Here is an 18,583-nt window from a genome sequence, read left to right as displayed (position 1 = left end):
TTTGTTTCATTCATCAAAAAGAATTCTGTCAGCATCGTCTTCTTGATCATAGGATTTTTCACGATACTATCTATTGTGTCGGGTTTTTTAAAAGAAACAAATTGTAGTCCGTCAAGATGTAATAGGAGGTGGTAAACACTCGGAGTCATTTCACTAATAGAAAATGCAAATAAGCGCCACATAGCTTCTGGAGGTGACACCCATCTATCAGATTGATACTCTTTTATCTCATCTATTTGTATATTTGTATTATCTTCGTTTAAGCCAAATGATATCTTATCATGTCCTTTACAGATATATTTGTATATATATTTCACAACTTTAATATCGGAGCAAACTTCTACATTTATATGGCAATTGTATTTACATAGAAGATAGGGGTTGTAAGGAACAACCCATGAGTTATCAAGAAATTGTTTTCTAACTTTCACAAATTTACCAATATTTCGTCTTCTATAAATTGGGTATGAGTTCTTTCCTTTCGTCGTCTCATCAGCGAAACTCTTGGGGTACTTAAATTTGCACTCATTTCTTTTCATACATAAATTTGTGGGATTTAAATGACCACAAGGCCCATGCATCATGTGTTTAACGACAAGCTTATGTAAGTATGAGTATGTATCAGGGTCAGGCAACTTAGCACAAACAAATTTGTCATAAGCCTCGGGCATTAATAATTTGTAGTCATCAGTAAGTATAACAAGAAAATGGGCATGTGGAAGACCGCGTTTTTGAAATTCTATATTGTACATAAAGGCGGCAACTTTTCCAAATATGATTCTTTTTAATATATCTGTTTTCATCTCTTCTACCTTTGCTCTGAATACTCAACTAATTAAATCAGGCCTATTTTGAGTTCCGTCTGTTGGGAGCAAATGTTCCTTTATTTCAAGCCAAGAGGGATTACATGTTATGATCAGAAATATATCAGGCTTTCCAAAATGTTGTACTAACGCAATAACATCCATATAACGTTGACGCATATCTCTCGGACCACCTGTAAAACTTGTTGGAAGAAAGTTTTGTTTTCCTATCTTAGAAGCTTCTCTTTCGCCAAGTCTCAAGATATCTAAAAGTCCTTGTAGTACATCAATCCGAAATAAATCTTGGTTAAATGAGGCAAAATCTAATCTTTGAGTTTCTACTTTGATGAATTCATCAACTGAATATTGTTGAAATAATCTACCAGAATGTAAAACTCCGTTTTCCTCATTGTCTCTCATCTGGAGTTTGTAACAGTAGTATTCACGACAAGAAACATTATTTCTTTTTCGTTTCCCCTTTTGCAGAACATCCGCTTCCATATCAAGTAGTCCATCAATTGAACACATGTTAGAGACACTCGGAAGCTGCTCAATCTCATAGTAAGCTCACTTTCTCAATTTATTTCTAGGTTGTACGATTTTTGGAATACCGCAATGTCAGCCGTTTTGACCATAAGGAAATAAAAGTGGATATTGCAAAGGATCATAGCAACCATAATAGTAATTTACTAATTGGCTTTTGTTACTGTGAGTATAAATTCGAATATGGGGTGTAAAACTATTATTGCTCATTTCTTGTTCTAGCCATAATGCTGCTACTTATGACACAGTTGGCAGGTTATATACTCGTTGATCTAAGCCAGAGCCACATCTCAATGCAATATAAAAGTTTGATAATTCTGGAATATGTATTAGAGATTTCAAGAAGATACAATAAGGATTTATCTTTAGTATGTTCATTAGCTTCTGAACAATTGATTGTCGAAGTATATCCGACGAAGCCATTCGGTTTAATATTTCTGCATTCTCATCATAAAAATACAACTGTAAATTTCTTGGTCGCCGATTTTGTTGGAATTAAATCATTTATAAAGTGATACATTTGACCTTGTACTCTAAATGTATAAATTCCTTGGTTTCTTTTTGCTAGTACTTTGTCATAGTGCACCCCAAGGGAAGTAAATGCAAATATATTGTTGTATAATCTAAGGTAGGTACGGAAGTGTTCAGATTCTTCGGTATTGCCTAAATATAAATTCAAGAGTTCATTAGGCATTTCATGTGACGTCAACTTAACTAAACCATTGCTACAACAAAATGTCGGCGGCTCATATTCAAATCTTTTTGCTCCACAATATTTACAATCTGGTACAGTTTTTAAAATGGTTGCATCAGTGGGTAGTTCTCTAATGTTCCAGTTCCAACTTGTTATTTTTGATTTAGAACCTGTGTATATTAGTTGCAACAATATATCCTATTAGTGTTGAGAAGAGAGAGGCAGCAGGTGGTGTTATAAGATTAAATTGAGATAAACCTAGATTAAATTGAGACAAACCTTTGTTTATGACAATAAATGTCTCTACATGATGTCGGTCACAGGGTGCACCAGAGGTCGAACCTAACATACAAATAATTCTAATTAATATATTAAAAGGGAGTACAGTCAAGCTACAAAAAAAACATATTTTCACTCACTTACCAATATTTTTTCCTTTGTGACAATCAACTACTGCCCCCACAGCTGAAGATATACCTGCTAATATGGAAATCTAAATATGTTTAGTAAGAGCAAATTGTATTTAAGTACAATCACGACGAAGAACACATATATACATTGTTAGCGAAAACGTAAAAGAAAGAACACAAGATTTAACGTGGTTCGAATCAAAATAATCCTACGTCCACCAGAGAACAATTGCCCTTTTAATATTAACAAAGGAAGGGGAGATTTCCCAATTACACTTAAGAGAATTTCTCTCTTAACTCTCTACTCACTACAATGTATTGTATTATTTTGGGATGATTTCTACAAGTGAAGGAGTGCATCTATTTATAGAGGTAAAGACCTTCTCTTGATGTCATTGGTGACATCAAACTACCTCCTCTTGATGTCATGGGTGACATCAAAGGAGGAAGCTTCCTCCTAGCATCCACACCAACTCTTTCCACCAACTCTTCCAATTGGCATGCCATTGTTGACTAAACATAAACCAACATTTTCAGCATGCCATTGTTGACTAAACATAAACCAACATTTTCAATCTCCACCTTGGTTTGCGTTTCGAGCGTGTGAACAACTCTGGCCAAAACTTCTAAGCTTACTGGGCAACCCCGTTGTAAGAAACAAGAAGAATCAAACCATTGTTGAACATACCACCTCCACCTAGCAACTGTTCTCTTTCGGAGTTGCATCAGTTGATGCACACCCCCGCCAAGTCCTTGCAGTGTGCAAACTTAGCGAGCGGGACTATCTTGGTCAACATGTCTGTAGCATTATCGTCTGTGATAACCTTCACGACCTTGATAATTCCCTCATCAATAACATCTCGAATAAAATGAAATCTAACATCAATGTGTTTAGTGCGCTCATGAAATCTCTGATTTTTCATTAGATGAATAGCACTCTGACTATCACATCTAAGAGTTGATTCCAGCTGAACCAAACTCAATTCCGCTACTAAACTTTTCAACCAGATAGCTTCCTTTACCGCCTCCGCTGCTGCCATGTATTCTGCTTCTGTCGTAGACAAAGCGACAATCAACTGCAGAGTCGACTTCCAACTGACGGTACTGCCAACGAGGGTAAATATGTATCCAGTTGTGGACCTTCTTCTGTTAAGATCTCCTGCATAGTCAGAATCCACATAACCGAGAATTGAAATACCTGTACCACTTTTTCGAAAAGTAAGACCAACACCAGAAGCTCCTTTGAGATATCTCAATATCCACTTGACAGCTTCCTAATGCCTCTTTCCTGGGTTGGACATGTATCTACTTACCACACTTACAGATTGAGCAATATCTGGACGTGTGCATACCATAGCATACATAATACTACCAACTACACTGGCATAAGGAATCTTTGACATATGCTCCACCTCATCCTCGGACTGAGGCATTTGTGACTCTGAAAGTTTAAAATGAGGAGCTAATGGTGTACTTACAGGCTTGCACGTTTGCATATTGAATCTCTCGAGAACCCTTTCAATATACCTCTTCTGAGAAAGATGTACAACATCGTCTTCTCTTGAAATCTCCATACCAAGGATTTTCTTTGCAGCTCCTAAATCCTTCATGTCAAATTCCTTACTCAATAGTTTCTTCAAAGCATTTATCTCTGTAATGTTGTTAGCAGCAATAAGCATATCATCAACATACAACAGTAAATAAATCATTGAGTTACCAGACATCTTCTTGTGATACACACAACTATCAAATGCACTCCTTGAGAATTCATGTGTAGTCATGAATACATCAAACCTCTTGTACCACTGTCTAGGGGATTGCTTCAAACCATACAAAGACTTCTTTAGTTGGCATACGTGATCTTCTTTTCCCTCAGTTAGGAAACCTTCAGGTTGATCCATATAGATTGTCTCTTCTAGATCTCCGTGTAAGAAAGCAGTTTTGACATCAAGCTATTGAAGCTCCAAGACAAATTGTGCAACCAATGCTAGTAGGACGCGAATTGAGCTATGCTTCACGACCGGAGAGAAAATCTCATTGTAGTCAATTCCCTCCTTTTGGCTGAAACCTTTTGCAACCAATCTCGCCTTGAACCTAGCATCTTCCACTTCAGGAATTCCCTCTTTCTTTCGGTAGACCCACTTGCATCCAACTGTCCTCTTCCCCTTTTGTCTTTTCACTAAGACCCATGTCTGATTCTTGTGAAGAGACTCCATCTCTTCAGTCATGGCTAACCGCCATTGTGCAGCATCCTTGCAAGAAGTTGCTTCAATATACGAGGAGGGCTCCAGATCTTTAATCTCTTCTTGTGCAGCTACGAACGCATATGCAATCAAGTTTGCTTGATTTATAAGGCGTTCCGGTTCTCGTGTCTGCCTCTTCTCCCTCCCTTTTGCAATTGTGTATGGTTCATTGACAGCAAGTTCTTCAAGGCCTACATCTTCTGACTCATCTTTAACCTGAGTCTCTTGATCCTTTTCCTTGGCAAGCTCCACCGGAAGCTCCACCTGCTCGTTGTTCTTGTTTCCTGAAAACTCCACGGAAACTTTACGGGGATCAAGTATAGAGGATTCATCAAAGGTGACATCTCTACTAACTATAAATTTGAGTAAAGACAAATACCAAAGTTTGTACCCTTTTACTCCATCCACATACCCTACGAATATGGCCTTCTTAGCCCTTGGTTCAAGCTTTCCTTCATTAACGTGATAATAAGCTGGACACCCAAATACTCGTAAGTATGAATAGCTAGAGGGTTCACCTGACCATACTTCATTCGGAGTCTTAAAGTCAATTGCCGATGCTGGAGATCGATTGACAATATGAGCAGCAGTGTGAACTGCTTCAGCCCAAAATACTTTGGACATTTTGGCTTGTAGGAGCATACAACGAGCCTTTTCAAGAAGAGTTCTGTTCATTCTCTCGGCAACTCCATTCTGCTATGGGGTATGCCTGACAGTCCTATGTCTTGAGATCCCATGAACCTTGCAGAATTCATTAAACTCTTCATTGCAAAACTCCAAACCATTGTCTGTGCGAAGATACTTGATTTTCCGCTCCATTTGATTTTCAACCAAAATCTTCCACTCTTTAAATGCTTCAAAAGCATCACTTTTTGCCTTCAAAAAATACACCCAAACCTTTCGTGAGAAATCATCAATAAAAATGAGAAGATACCTCTTTCCGCCCTTCGATGGAAGTTTAGAAGGACCCCATAAATCTGAATGGATGTAGTCTAGCACTCCTCTTGTCTTGTGTTTGCCAGTGCTGAAGCTGACCTTTTTCTGCTTCCCTAAAACGCAGTGCTCACAGAAGTCAAGCGTGCTGATCTTCTCACCTTCCAAAAGTTTACGATTGCTCAACATCTCCAGTCCACGTGCGCTCATATGACCCAGTCTCATGTGCCATAGTCTTGCCTTGTCATCATTAGATAACTGCACTGTAGATGCATTTGCAGAGCCAACAATGGTGCTTCCGGCCAATGTGTAAAGGCCGTTTTCCAGCTTGCCTTTCAGCATGACTAAAGAACCTTTAGTCACCTTCATAGTTCCTGCTTCGCTCATGTACCTGTAGCCTTGTTCATCCAGAGTACCCAAGGAGATCAAATTCTTCTTCAGATCAGGAACATGACGGACTTGTGTAATAGTCCTCACGATTCCATCATGGCAGCGAACCCGAACTGAGCCAATGCCAACTATTGCACAAGTTGCATTATTGCCCATTACTACGGTTCCTCCACTTTTCTCGTAGCTGCTAAACCAGTCTTTTCGGAACGTCATATGCAGAGTACAAGCAGAGTCTAACACCCATTTGTTTTCATAACTACTATTATTATTACACGATGTTGTTAGTACATAATCATTATCAAAATTATGTACCTGTTCAACTGTAGATGCACTCGCCTTTTCCTTGGACTTTGACATTGGGCAGTCTCGTTCAAAGTGCCCCTTCTTGCCACAACCCCAACACTCTGTATTCTTCTTGTTCACATGAGACTTTGATCTGTGCTTTGATTTGCTCTTTCCCTGTTGGCTAGTCCGGCCTCTTACAAAGAGGCCACTTGCCTGGTCATCTCTATCTCCTTTAATGTGCCTCCACACATCACTAGAGTTAAGTGCCTGCCGCACTTGCTCAAGCTTGATAGGCTCCTTGCTATACATCATTGAATTCTCAATATCATGATATCCTGAAGTCAATGAAAATAGCAAAGCACATGCAAGCGTCTCCTCCTCCCTTTTAATTCCTGCAATCTGTAAGTCCATGACAAGTTTATTAAACGCATCTAAATGATCTTGTAATGAAGTACCTGACCCCATCTTAAATGTGTGAAGACGCCGTTGTAACAACATTCTTGTTGTCACTGATCGGTCTTGGTATAGCCCTTCTAGATTTTCCCACAACTGTTTGGCCGTCTCTTCGGTACCCGTACTCACTTCACAAAGCACGTTAGGTGCAAGGGATAGTTGGATTGCACTCAATGCATCCCCTTTAATCTTCTCCTTGTCGGGAGCTGATATATCCGTAGGATACTTTCCGTCAATAGCATGGATTGAACCTTCCCTCCGCAGTAACGCCATCATCTGGATCTTCCAGATATTGAAGTTGTTGCGTCCATTGAATCTATCAATTTCAAACTTCATGGAACTCATATTTGCTTGTTCTTCCTCCTTGGATCGTTAAAGAATCCTGTCGCTCTGATACCAATTGTTAGCGGAAACGTAAAAGAAAGAACACAAGATTTAACGTGGTTCGGATCAAAATAATCCTACGTCCACCAGAGAACAATTGCCCTTTTAATATTAACAAAGGAAGGGGAGATTTCCCAATTACACTTAAGAGAATTTCTCTCTTAACTCTCTACTCACTACAATGTATTGTATTATTTTGGGATGATTTCTACAAGTGAAGGAGTGCATCTATTTATAGAGGTAAAGACCTCCTCTTGATGTCATTGGTGACATCAAACTACCTCCTCTTGATGTCATGGGTGACATCAAAGGAGGAAGCTTCCTCCTAGCATCCACACCAACTCTTTCCACCAACTCTTCCAATTGGCATGCCATTGTTGACTAAACATAAACCAACATTTTCAGCATGCCATTGTTGACTAAACACAAACCAACATTTTCATACATGCATATATTTCTGTCTACAAATAGTGTATATGTAGATGTGTCTTTTGTTCGAATAAATCTTTTTCGGTTTCTAACCTTTCCCAGCAATGCATGGTGCCTCGACTATCGTCAGAGTTTTTTCTGTATGCAGCTCAAACCCAGCAGCTTCTTTGGTATATTCAAGCAGCGCAGTCGAACCCTTTTTTAATTCAAGTTTTTTTGATCGCCGGCGTGTTAAAAGTAATTCTTTTTTATCAACTGATAATTGCTTGTATAGATCACGTCTCCTACGATTAATTTTAGAGATGATTTTTGTTGAGCACTGTTGCTTCCTTTTCTGCGCACAACAAGCTGACGGTAAATGCTTTTTAACAGTTGATATCTGCATTTCAAGTAATCTATAAAACTTTAACATCAAATCTGCAGTAACAACGATTTCTATATATAAAATGTTCTATAAACAGATACAGAGAGTTACAGTTCAAAGTGTGTATTTGTTATTCTAGGCAAATAAGATGGTGACCAATACAAAGAATTCAATAGTGATAATGCTGGAAAGCAAACGAATTAATACTATAATTGTTTCTTATTATAGAATTAGTTTTTGTATATGGCAGAAACTTTGAACATTGACTATGGTTTTAGTGTACAATAGAAAGAAGAGCACAACGATAGAAGAAGCTTCTAAATATTTATTGGTAACTTATAAAAAAAATAGTCAAATTACTAAACGTGTTAAAGCTGTTACACCACTGGAAGAAATACAAACTATTGTCAAATTTCAAATAGTTTTAAGTTGATTAGAGGAAATTATTGAAAACATGAAAAAGAATCTTTGCTGTAGCTGCACTATTAGTTGCCTCAAGAGAATGAAAAGAAGAAACTTCATTCTTTCTCATTTTCTTTTGTAGACCTTTCAACTGCTAACTCAGGAATTAACTTTTAACAATTATTTCACTGCCTTGAAAAATTTGGATTCTCAAGATACATATATCTGGGGCACAGAGCACAGAGCAATGGTAAACTAATATAACCAATATTTTGTCAAATACAGCCTTTGAAAATACAAGTTCCAAAATAGATATAGGTCTATCCCTCCAAATCTTCATTACAAACATACACAAGATCATTAGTTTATCATTCCAAACTAAATCCAAATAAAAAATTAGAAACCACAATCTCGAAAATAAATCATGAATCAACAAAACAAATTTTATCATTAGGGAAAAGTAGATTTTTTTTACCTTAGATTCATTTTTGGACTCGTTGGCAGTAGCTTCAGTATTTCTTGCCATAGGAAAAGTTATACCTTTAGATGTGCAAGAAAAGGGAACACATTAGAGAAGCCAAAAAAAAACCTATTTTAAAAAACTTCATTGTTATGCATCACAAGTTTATCAATGGAAATATCTTGTAATAGGGGGAGAGATCAGTACAAATTCGAAGTTAATTAGATCAGCTAGCATTCATGCCAAAAGGAAATAGGGTTTTTTAAGAGAAGTATACGAAAAGTAGTGTGTGTATTATACCAAAAATGCAATATTTTGTATTATGCAATTTCAAATGCGATCAAAGAAAAATTTAAGCAAAAGAGATGTCATTTAATCTAGATGATGTTATCTTCTTCCCAGATAGTGAGAATTAAGTGCCCCTCTAATGAAACAAAAAACTCTATGGTTTCCCGAAAAAGATTTTAATCTAGTGTGATTTAGTGCCAACAATAAGTAAAATTTGTAGGCAAAAGTGCTTGAACAAATTAAGAGGGACATCAACTTGCACTTGCTCAAGATAAGGCAATATGATGGTTCATAAGAACTTTAAAATCATTTTAAGCAGCTACTGCCAAATGCTGCAAAGAATTACTGTGAACTAATAAATCAAATAAACCAAACAGTGAAACAGAGCTGTTAAAAGATCAAAATGCAGAAAATACAAACTATTGCATTTTTTTTTTAATTTTTTACCAAGAATTGATTGGCCTTAACAAAACTTATTACCAACTGAAAAGAGATACAAAATCTACCACATGAACAACAATAGTTCGTCATAGAGTGTAGTAGATAATGCACTTCAACAACTGCATCAACAAAGTACGCAAATAAATAAATTCTAAATAGAGCTTCATAGATAGATTCACCGTTTCAGTGATGGCTTGGAAAATCAACAATGAGATAATTAGTTAAACTTGTTTTGCTGAATAACTGTAAAGTATCCTCTTTTCTTCTGACATGTCATATATATAGTGTTATAAGATAAGCTACATGTTGCCCATTCAAATTATGTTTATAATCACTCACCGAGATGCACATGTAGTTATATTTAATTTCACATGGAGATTGAATACTTTGATAACCACTTTCGAGATACCATATTCAAAATATTTTTTGGGTAACCCAAAGTCAAGTTGTTTAAATATATTTATGCTTCCAAGTTCAAATATGCAATAAAAAGGTGACAACAATTCCCGATGTATCCATTGTTCTTATGATGCAAGTGGAATATGAATTTCCAATAAAAAATTTCATGGTAACTGGAATGCAGTTTGTCACTTGAACTATCATGTATGGTTTCTATGAACTGCTTTGGTAATTGCATGGTTTCTATGAACTGCTTTGGTATTTACATTCTTTGGTAATGCTCAATCTTGAAGACTATGGGCGACTAAGCTTAGGGCGGATCTTATTTTCACATAGTTTCATTAGTGCTTTCTACTTTTGTTTCCACCTTTTTAATAACTCTTCAGCCTTTATCTTCCTTTTCTTTAAGGTATGAGAGAAGTGAGAACAGAGATGATGAAGAGGTACATTATTTTTGTATACCTTGTACTTTTGGTTAAAAAAATCATGTAAGTAACTGTAGGAACTGATTGAAGTCTATCAATTAGTTCAATATCTGCAATTTATGCAAGAAAATTCGAAGTCAAATGAGATGCATAACAACAAGTTATAGTAGATTTGCTATAGAAGTGTTTATTAGTTATATGCTAATACACTTAGTGTTACAATTTTATAATCAGTTCCACAAATAAGCCATGAACATTCATGTTACCTTCTCAGGAAAAAGAAAAACTATGAAGATTTTCCATGACTTCATGTTTCAAGTTAGTTCTTGTCAAAGTTTATTGAAAGATGGTAACATTGTAGCCTTCCAGTTAATTATATGCTAAAATTGTGGGAGTGCCCAAAAGATTAAAGATGACCAAGTCTCTCTCTCTGTATGTGTGTATTTACCTAATTTCTCCATATGAGCTCTTTCCTACATGCTAACAATTAAACATCACAGTTTCTATCGCCGGATAGATTGTCAAATCTAATAGTGAATATAGCTTAGCTCAGAATTCACATTTTTTTTTTATCAAAAAAGACAATGAGCTCATATTCACATTTCTTGATAACAATAAAAAAATACAATGAGCTCATAATGACCTCCAAATTATTAAAATCTCAGCTTTCTCACTAATCTTTTTATAAACTAAACAAAACTTTGCTTGTTAGAGAAATCTCAGAGGAAGCATATCCATACCCTTTCCTCTTATACATAAGAAAGACTTATTTTTTAGATTATCCATAAAAAAAGTTTACATATTAGTACATAAAAAATATCATTGAACATTGCTGGTTTAAACCCCTATGCGCGGTCCCAAATACCACCAAAATTTCAACTAATATTAAATTTTGAACCCATAATCTCAACTCAACGGACAACCAATTGTCACCCTCTGTATTTGTTAGTTTTCCTTATTGGGAAAATCCATATTGAATAGGAAGGTGCAGAGAACTTCAATTAATGGATGATCTCCAGAATAGCAGCAAAGTGGCAACCAAAGCAATAAAGAGCCTAAACGTTAGATAGTCGAAGGAAATCCCAATTTCTTTTCTAGGTATTTTTGAATTTCTCAAAACTAACATAAAATTACAATTTAATTTCGAGCAACAAATCAGCAAGAACCCAAAAATAAAACAATCACAGTCACATGTAATGGAAACAAATAGAACAATAAACCAACCTTTCAGCCATATGATTATGTCAATTGAGCAACTACTGAACTACAAAACCCCAAACAAAACCCTAATTTCTGTTACAACGAAGAAGCAGAAGCCAAAGGAATTCTGAGCGAAGATCAGCGGTGACTGTGAACCATGTGATTATGTCAATTTAGCAACTAATGAACCACAAAAATCCAAGCCAAACACCAATTCTTTCTTACAGCGAAGAAAAAGGTTGTGGAATTCTCACCGAAGAGAGGAAAAAGCATAGCAAATTTAATTCTGTACTTTGAAATTAGATACAAATTAGATAGAGAAAAACAAAGAAGATGGTTAGATAGAGAAAAACAAAGAAGATGAACAGATAGAGATAGAGAGTGACTTATCTGTCATATTGAAGTACCGCAGATAAATCAGTAATGCGTCGGCTGTCATATTGATCACACGCATTAGCTTTCAGTCAAATTTAGGAGCAATATGAAATGACCAGAATACCCTTTAGCCGCAAGTAGACATGACGACCTTCAGCTGCTTCTCTCGCTCTTCCATATATTAGTAATGTTCAGCTGCTTCTCTCGCTCTTCTATATATTAGTAATGTACGCGTGTCAGAATTTACTTTTTGGGGTGACATTTTGCCCTTGGTTTAGCCTTTTATCACTTTAGTTTACCTTTCAGAATTTGTAATATCAACCTCTTTTAGGGCCTTCTTGGTAAATCAATGTTTACCCTCCCCAACACCTGTCACCATCTTCATCTTCTCTCTGTCTATCCTTGTTCTCTGTGTCATCTTCCCTTTGCTCCAGTAGAAGAATCGTCTTCAACTTCATCGGTTAATGGTTGGTTTGCCATTAAGTTGTTCTACAATTTTAGTAAATAGACAAATTTTTTGTTGACACATGAAACTGCAAAATCAAACCGTTTGAGTTTCTGCTAATATCTTTTTAAGTGTGGCAAAACAGCTCTCAACTGGTTAGCCCTATTTTACTGCTCATGTGACATCTTTATCTTTTTCAGCTTATCAAGTCTGAGATATTAAAATAGCTTTGAAGGGGATCCTCTGAATTAGGGTACTTCTCCAGAGCCCCCAAGAATCGCAGTGGATAAATCAGTGGAATTTTCATATGAAGAACTTGCTAACGAAACCAACAACTTCAGTCTGTTTACTATGCAGAGTTAAGAGGCGAGGTTCGTTGTTATTCTTTTTGATTGAAATGATTAACAATTACTTATTTGGATGCACAGATTGATCATCAGCTTTGTTGGGGCTGCTTTGTTATGTCACTATCTCGTCATTCACATAATCGTCTGGTTCAACAGAATGTCAAATCTACCTAGATGAAATTGTTAACTGCTTGTGCACCTGTGTGGAAATTCTTGGAGCACCAAATCACAAAGGTATTTCACTATTGACAAGTGCAGGAGACTGATAATATTTTCCTCAGCTTTTTGTTGCTTGAAATGCAGGATGGAAAACAAACGATCCAACAAGAAGCATTAGGGGCATTGGCTTCTTTAGCCCAATCTGCTAAGGTATTAAATGGTGCATTTATTCCTGACCCAGTGCTATTTCTACTTAATATAATGAATCATTAAGGCTAAATATTATGCATCAGTAGGAGCACTTCGGAACCTACGGTAAATTCTTTGTGAAAATTTTTGAGCTGACATTATTTAGTGTAAAGACTGACAAAAAGCTGCATTTCCTAGAAACAACGTTAAGCTCTTGCCTTTCCTGCTGCAATTTTATAGCTGCATGATGGTGCCCAAGCATTGCAGGTGAATGTCATGTATTTGTTCTCTCTTTCGTCTACCTCTTCTTTTTGATTAGAGAATAATGAATTATTTAACCTTCTTGTTTCATTCTATATCATGTAGTACTTTTGGGATATTTATCATATTCACGTGAATGTGTTTGCTATAATCAGCCCAATGAATTTGGTAATCAGTTTTTGAGCTCTTTAACTTTGTGGCAGAGGTTTTCATCTTGGTTACTTGTCAATGGCATGACGTTGTAGGCATAAAAGAGGCAGCCAATTGTACCAAGTGTGGTAGTAAGAACCTCTCAAATGACTGAATGGGTATTCTTGAAATATGGCATTTCTGTGTCCTCTTCCATTCGAAAAAAATGAATTGACGATTTAACATATTGCATCACAGGAAACTGATGATTTCTGTCTAAATTTGTTAATTATTTCATTTGGCCCTGCACTATGAAGAATATCTTGGATGAACTCTTAACTCCAACATAAAAAACTGATATACTGTTTCAATATTTTTTTGGGAGAATTTCTTGTTAGGCAACATCAAAATGATAGGACTACTTCTCCAGTCTAAATTTAGTGCATTCTGTAAAAATATCCATGTCAGGCCCATATCTCTGAACATTCTGTAGGTTGAATCATGTATATTGGTTGGTCCTTTGCTACTTCTAAAAATCATACCATCCACGGATGATAACAATTTGGCATGATATAAGATAGTTGGTTACCTTACAGTGTTGAACTTCTTCTGCAAGTATGTTGGTTGTACTGAACGTAAGAGAAACGTCAACAATTCTACAAAAATAAAAAAAACAATATCAGTCATGGTCATCATACAGAACATGTTGGGCATCGAAAATACTCTTAGAAATAATTCTGTACGGAAATTGTAACGTCATTGTCTCAAATGTAATGGTACAACAAAGGAAAAAGGTTGTTGGTGTGTGCTACTGGGTTATTCCATTAGTTTATGATGTGGACTGATTGACCGATCAAAGTAACATGTAATTCACCAATTTTCATCGAAGAACCTTTCAGGATTTAAAAAAAGAGAATTTCTTACAGACTTTGGCAACAATGTATTATCGAAGCAAACATTAAAAAATAATTATGGTTCAATTCATCTCCGTAGGGTGGAAGCAATTTGTTTCCCCTTTCTCCCCCCTTATTTGTTTGTGTTCTAATAGATAATAATCACTAAAAATATCATTCTGGCACATTAACGGACACATAAAATAGGCTGACTTGTCTGACAAAATAAAGAATTTTTCCTAAATTCATTATCTCATTTGATGTTATATTCATTCTCTCAAATACATTGCTTTCTTCTTACACTTGGAGAACTCATGATGCACTAATTTACTTTAAATTCTTTCCCACTCTACGTTAGAAAGCCTATCAGTACTTCGTATGACTCTTCCAAGATACAATGATGCAAAAACCCAAATGTAATTAAATACCCCCACCCAGTATCCTCGTAATATAGATCACAAAGGCTAAATTTCCGTTGTTTATTCAGTAGATCCAAATTTAACAGGTCGATATCAGACTTTCTCCAGGAACATGTTTGGAATTTTGGAGCCATTCAGTTGGAGATAAGTTATTTTTCATTTTTTTATAACACATCATATAATACAACACCCAAATAAAAGTATCAGGGTAAAATAATATGATTTTTCCAGCAAGATTTTGGTACTGTACCTTGGTTACTGATAAGGAAAAATAACTGAATTAAATCATTGTTTCAAGCAAAAATCAATCACCAAATGTTCTGAAGGAAAAATTACAAAATTTTAACAACCCATTTATCTGCATCCATCCGTAAATTTTATGCCATGTTTGATGCCAACCACTTATCTCTACGTTTCTAAAACTTATTCAAGTAAATTTAACATGAAAAGAAAGATGCAAGTTACAAAGTCTTGTTACATATTTCCATATCACTTCATATATTATAGCCTAATTACGCTAACACAACAACAACGCCTTGGAAATTTGCATAGGCATTAATAGACTTACAAAGCATACCCAACATCCATCTTTATGTCCCTTCCACAGGCAACCAAAAAAGCTGGTCACTCATCGCAGAATGCAATTTAACCCAAGTGAAAACAAGGAGGGTGGGGAGACAAGCTACCAGTCACATGGTAAATAAGAATTTACTAAAATATTCTTTTAAACATTTTTCCCAGATTTCCCAACAATTATTTATGGTCTAATTGGTGGGCCTTTTGTTTTAATCTTAAAGGGTATACATTACAGTGACAACAACTTGAATAGGTATCTTAGTATGAATATTGTTATCTTTTTCAAGTACAAAGTACTAAAGCGTCATACAAGGATACAGAGAGAGAGGCAGATAACGCGAGAAGCACCAGAATGACCAGCTGTGTGCCTAGCTTTAAGTGAATACAAATCTCCACAAGTTTATTAATTAAAGAGGAAATTACAGCTACTTTCTCTGAACATGGTCATAGGGAAAAAAGGCTATAAGAGATGAAGGTCACAGCTAATAACTCTTGAGTAACATACTGCAGTACACAGAAATCTAAAGGAGGAGACAGAGGAGGAAGCAAGAAGTGCTCACTTGTTTCACCTAGCAAGCATAGACACCAAAAGGAACAGAGTAGTAAGCCATCAACCAAAAAAAGGAAAAGAAAACCCAAACAGAACAGAAGGTATTGCAGATTTTATTGGCAGTCACCCCTAATCGGATATCCATCCAAAAGCAGGTGTTACCCATTTGGAAGAACAACTCACAATAGCAGAAGAAAGAACCGATTCGTCGTCCACGTCGATAGAGGATGAGAAAGCGCGTATTGAAGAGAGTGCGAAGGGAAAAGGCACTGCAGAAAGTACAAAGTGAGCAGAGTGACAAAAATACCCCTACTTTTGGATCAAAAGCAGGGACCTAATTGTAAATCAGGAAGCAGGACGACGAAGAGCCCAACTCCCGCTTCTAAATAGTACTAGTGAGGAATGGCCCGTTGTTGCTTCCAAACGCACACGCAAGTATACGTGGTCGACAAGTAATATAGGATTGTAAGTACAGATATCGTACCCACAGGGACTTGTGATTAACTATTAACTAAATTAGACCAAACAATTAATCTATTCAAGCGAATCCTAACGTATGAATATTTAACTAAAATTAATCTAGAGTAACAAATTAAGAGATTAAAGAAAACAACGACAAACTTAAAGACGAATTCAATGTGAGTGAATATTCTAGAGTTATGGGTTAGCTAACAATCCCGTTGAGTTTTCCACTTAAATCATCTAATTAAATTATTTGGTTTATTGGTTGACAGGGTTAATATTGCTCGTAGCCTTCTTCCGAAGTACAACTCGCCTATTCAATCTAATCTAACGCCTATATTCCTATGGAATTAGAATTAACAAGAACGCATTTATAATTCCCGTATAATAATAAGGCAAGTCGATTAGGTATATTCCTATCCTAACCGCAAATCTGCTCCCTCTCAGAGTTATGATCTTGCTCTACTCAATCTTATATGCAATCTAGAATTCCCTCTCCCGAGTTCAATCTTAGATTCGTAGATAGTATTCAATTGGTGATCAAGCAATCAAATAATTAAACACAAGATTGAATAAATAACCCAAAATAATAAGAACAATTCAAGCTTCAAACTACAACGTTCATGTAGCACCCCAAAACTCTACAACTAATAAACTATGAAATTAAAGGAAGAGAAGAGAAGAGAAGAGAAGAAAAACTAGTTAGAAGCCTCCTCCACGCGTGGTGTGTGTTTCCCCCACGTGAATTCTCCTTCAAAGTATGTTAGATATCTCCAAAGTGGCATCCTCCCTTCCAAAAATAGGTTTAGTCTTCCTTTTATACGTGTTGGGTAGGTCTAGGGCCGAAATAACCTTGTCCCGGGTAAAATAGGACGAAATCCACGTCAACGGTGCCCAGCCCGGCACCAGGCGCCCTCCATAGCGCCCCCATATTTTTAACACTGTTTTCAGCGCCACAGGTGGCGCCAGGCGCTGCCTGTGGCGCCCAAATGGCCTCCTTTTCCGATTTTGTTCGTTTTAGCTCAAATCTTGCACGTTTCGCCCCTACTTGCTCCCGAATCATTCCTACACTTTAAAACACTTCAAATTAACATAAATCATAGCATTTAACATCCCGAATTCACGAAACAAAAGTAAAATATGAGGCGATATACATAGAAATATATATACTTTAAGCAAAACATCAACACCTCACACTTAGACTCTTGCTCGTCCTCGAGCAATGGGACTATCCAATAAACCCCCAACTACGTACAAGTCTCAATTATGGAGGAGCACCTTAAACTTTAACCACACACTATACCCTTGACTATTATCAATACCGGTACACAAGTATGAACACACAAAATTTCACATTATTCCCGTTTAAGCATACCCAAGTATAATATTTCAATTCAATAAATTCCAACAACCTATTTGTCACCACCCAACCTCAGAAGCCGACTTGCAACCACTAAGCACCCCCAATTCATGCACTTACCCAACACGAAAGTTTACAACATTACCAATCATTCATGAGATCATGTGCCCTTACCAACAAACAAAAGAGTGAATATATATAGTCCACACATTCAAATATACTTTTGAATATAGAGATTAAGGACATCGCACAATTGAACAAAATTCGCTCACTCTCACAAAGAATTCATATGCATCTTGTGGTCGTACCATAAGCTTGCCCGTAGTGTAGATATCCACTAATTTAAGCTAGCCAAATCTAGGATCAATTAGGACTTTAAGGTTGTAATGTAGGCTAAGGGACGGGTAGGATATATTTAGAAATAGTGACTAACCCTCCTAACCACTTTAATACACTACATTCACAATTCAAGCACATATTCTTCTCAACCAATTCACTTGCCATATATATCATAGCCCTCTTTTCAATTAAGCACGTCTATATTTCCACTAGCACAAATCAATAAGAATTGGAGGTGTGTATTTTCTCCATTATTTGAACTATCATATTTTTTTCTCTTTTCTTGCAATTTTTCTTTTCCTTTCTCTTTTTTTTTCTTTTCTTCACACACTCCATACATTAAGGTTCATTGGCTAGTGACTTTTGATTTCAACTTTAGTACACCAACAAGCCCTTCCATGGTTCCACTCAAAAGCTACTCCCCAATCTCTAACCTTACTTATTTTAGCGACTAAGTGCCTTAGGAGGTAAAGGTTCAATCAATATCAAATTAAGAACAAAATAGGGGTATGACTTGTAATGTGGTTGCCAAA

The 18,583-nt window shown here is 36.4% G+C and overlaps 1 long non-coding RNA gene across 2 annotated transcripts; it reads left to right on the top strand.

Annotated features, from left to right (window-relative positions):
• Positions 1 to 12,248: 12,248 nt before the first annotated feature.
• Positions 12,249 to 14,267, top strand: LOC142172899 (uncharacterized). Of its 2 annotated transcripts, none has more exons than XR_012702042.1 (3): positions 12,249 to 12,388; positions 12,567 to 12,947; positions 12,995 to 14,267. It is a non-coding gene; the product is annotated as an uncharacterized LOC142172899 (long non-coding RNA). The 2 variants fall into 2 exon arrangements; XR_012702043.1 differs by lacking the exon at positions 12,249 to 12,388 and having other exon boundaries at positions 12,598 to 12,737; positions 12,870 to 12,947.
• The last annotated feature ends 4,316 nt before the right edge of the window (positions 14,268 to 18,583 follow it).

The sequence above is a fragment of the Nicotiana tabacum genome, chromosome 18 (assembly GCF_000715075.1).
Source record: "Nicotiana tabacum cultivar K326 chromosome 18, ASM71507v2, whole genome shotgun sequence".
In the NCBI taxonomy this organism is placed as follows: domain Eukaryota; kingdom Viridiplantae; phylum Streptophyta; class Magnoliopsida; order Solanales; family Solanaceae; genus Nicotiana; species Nicotiana tabacum.
This window is presented reverse-complemented; position numbering and strand designations above follow the sequence as displayed.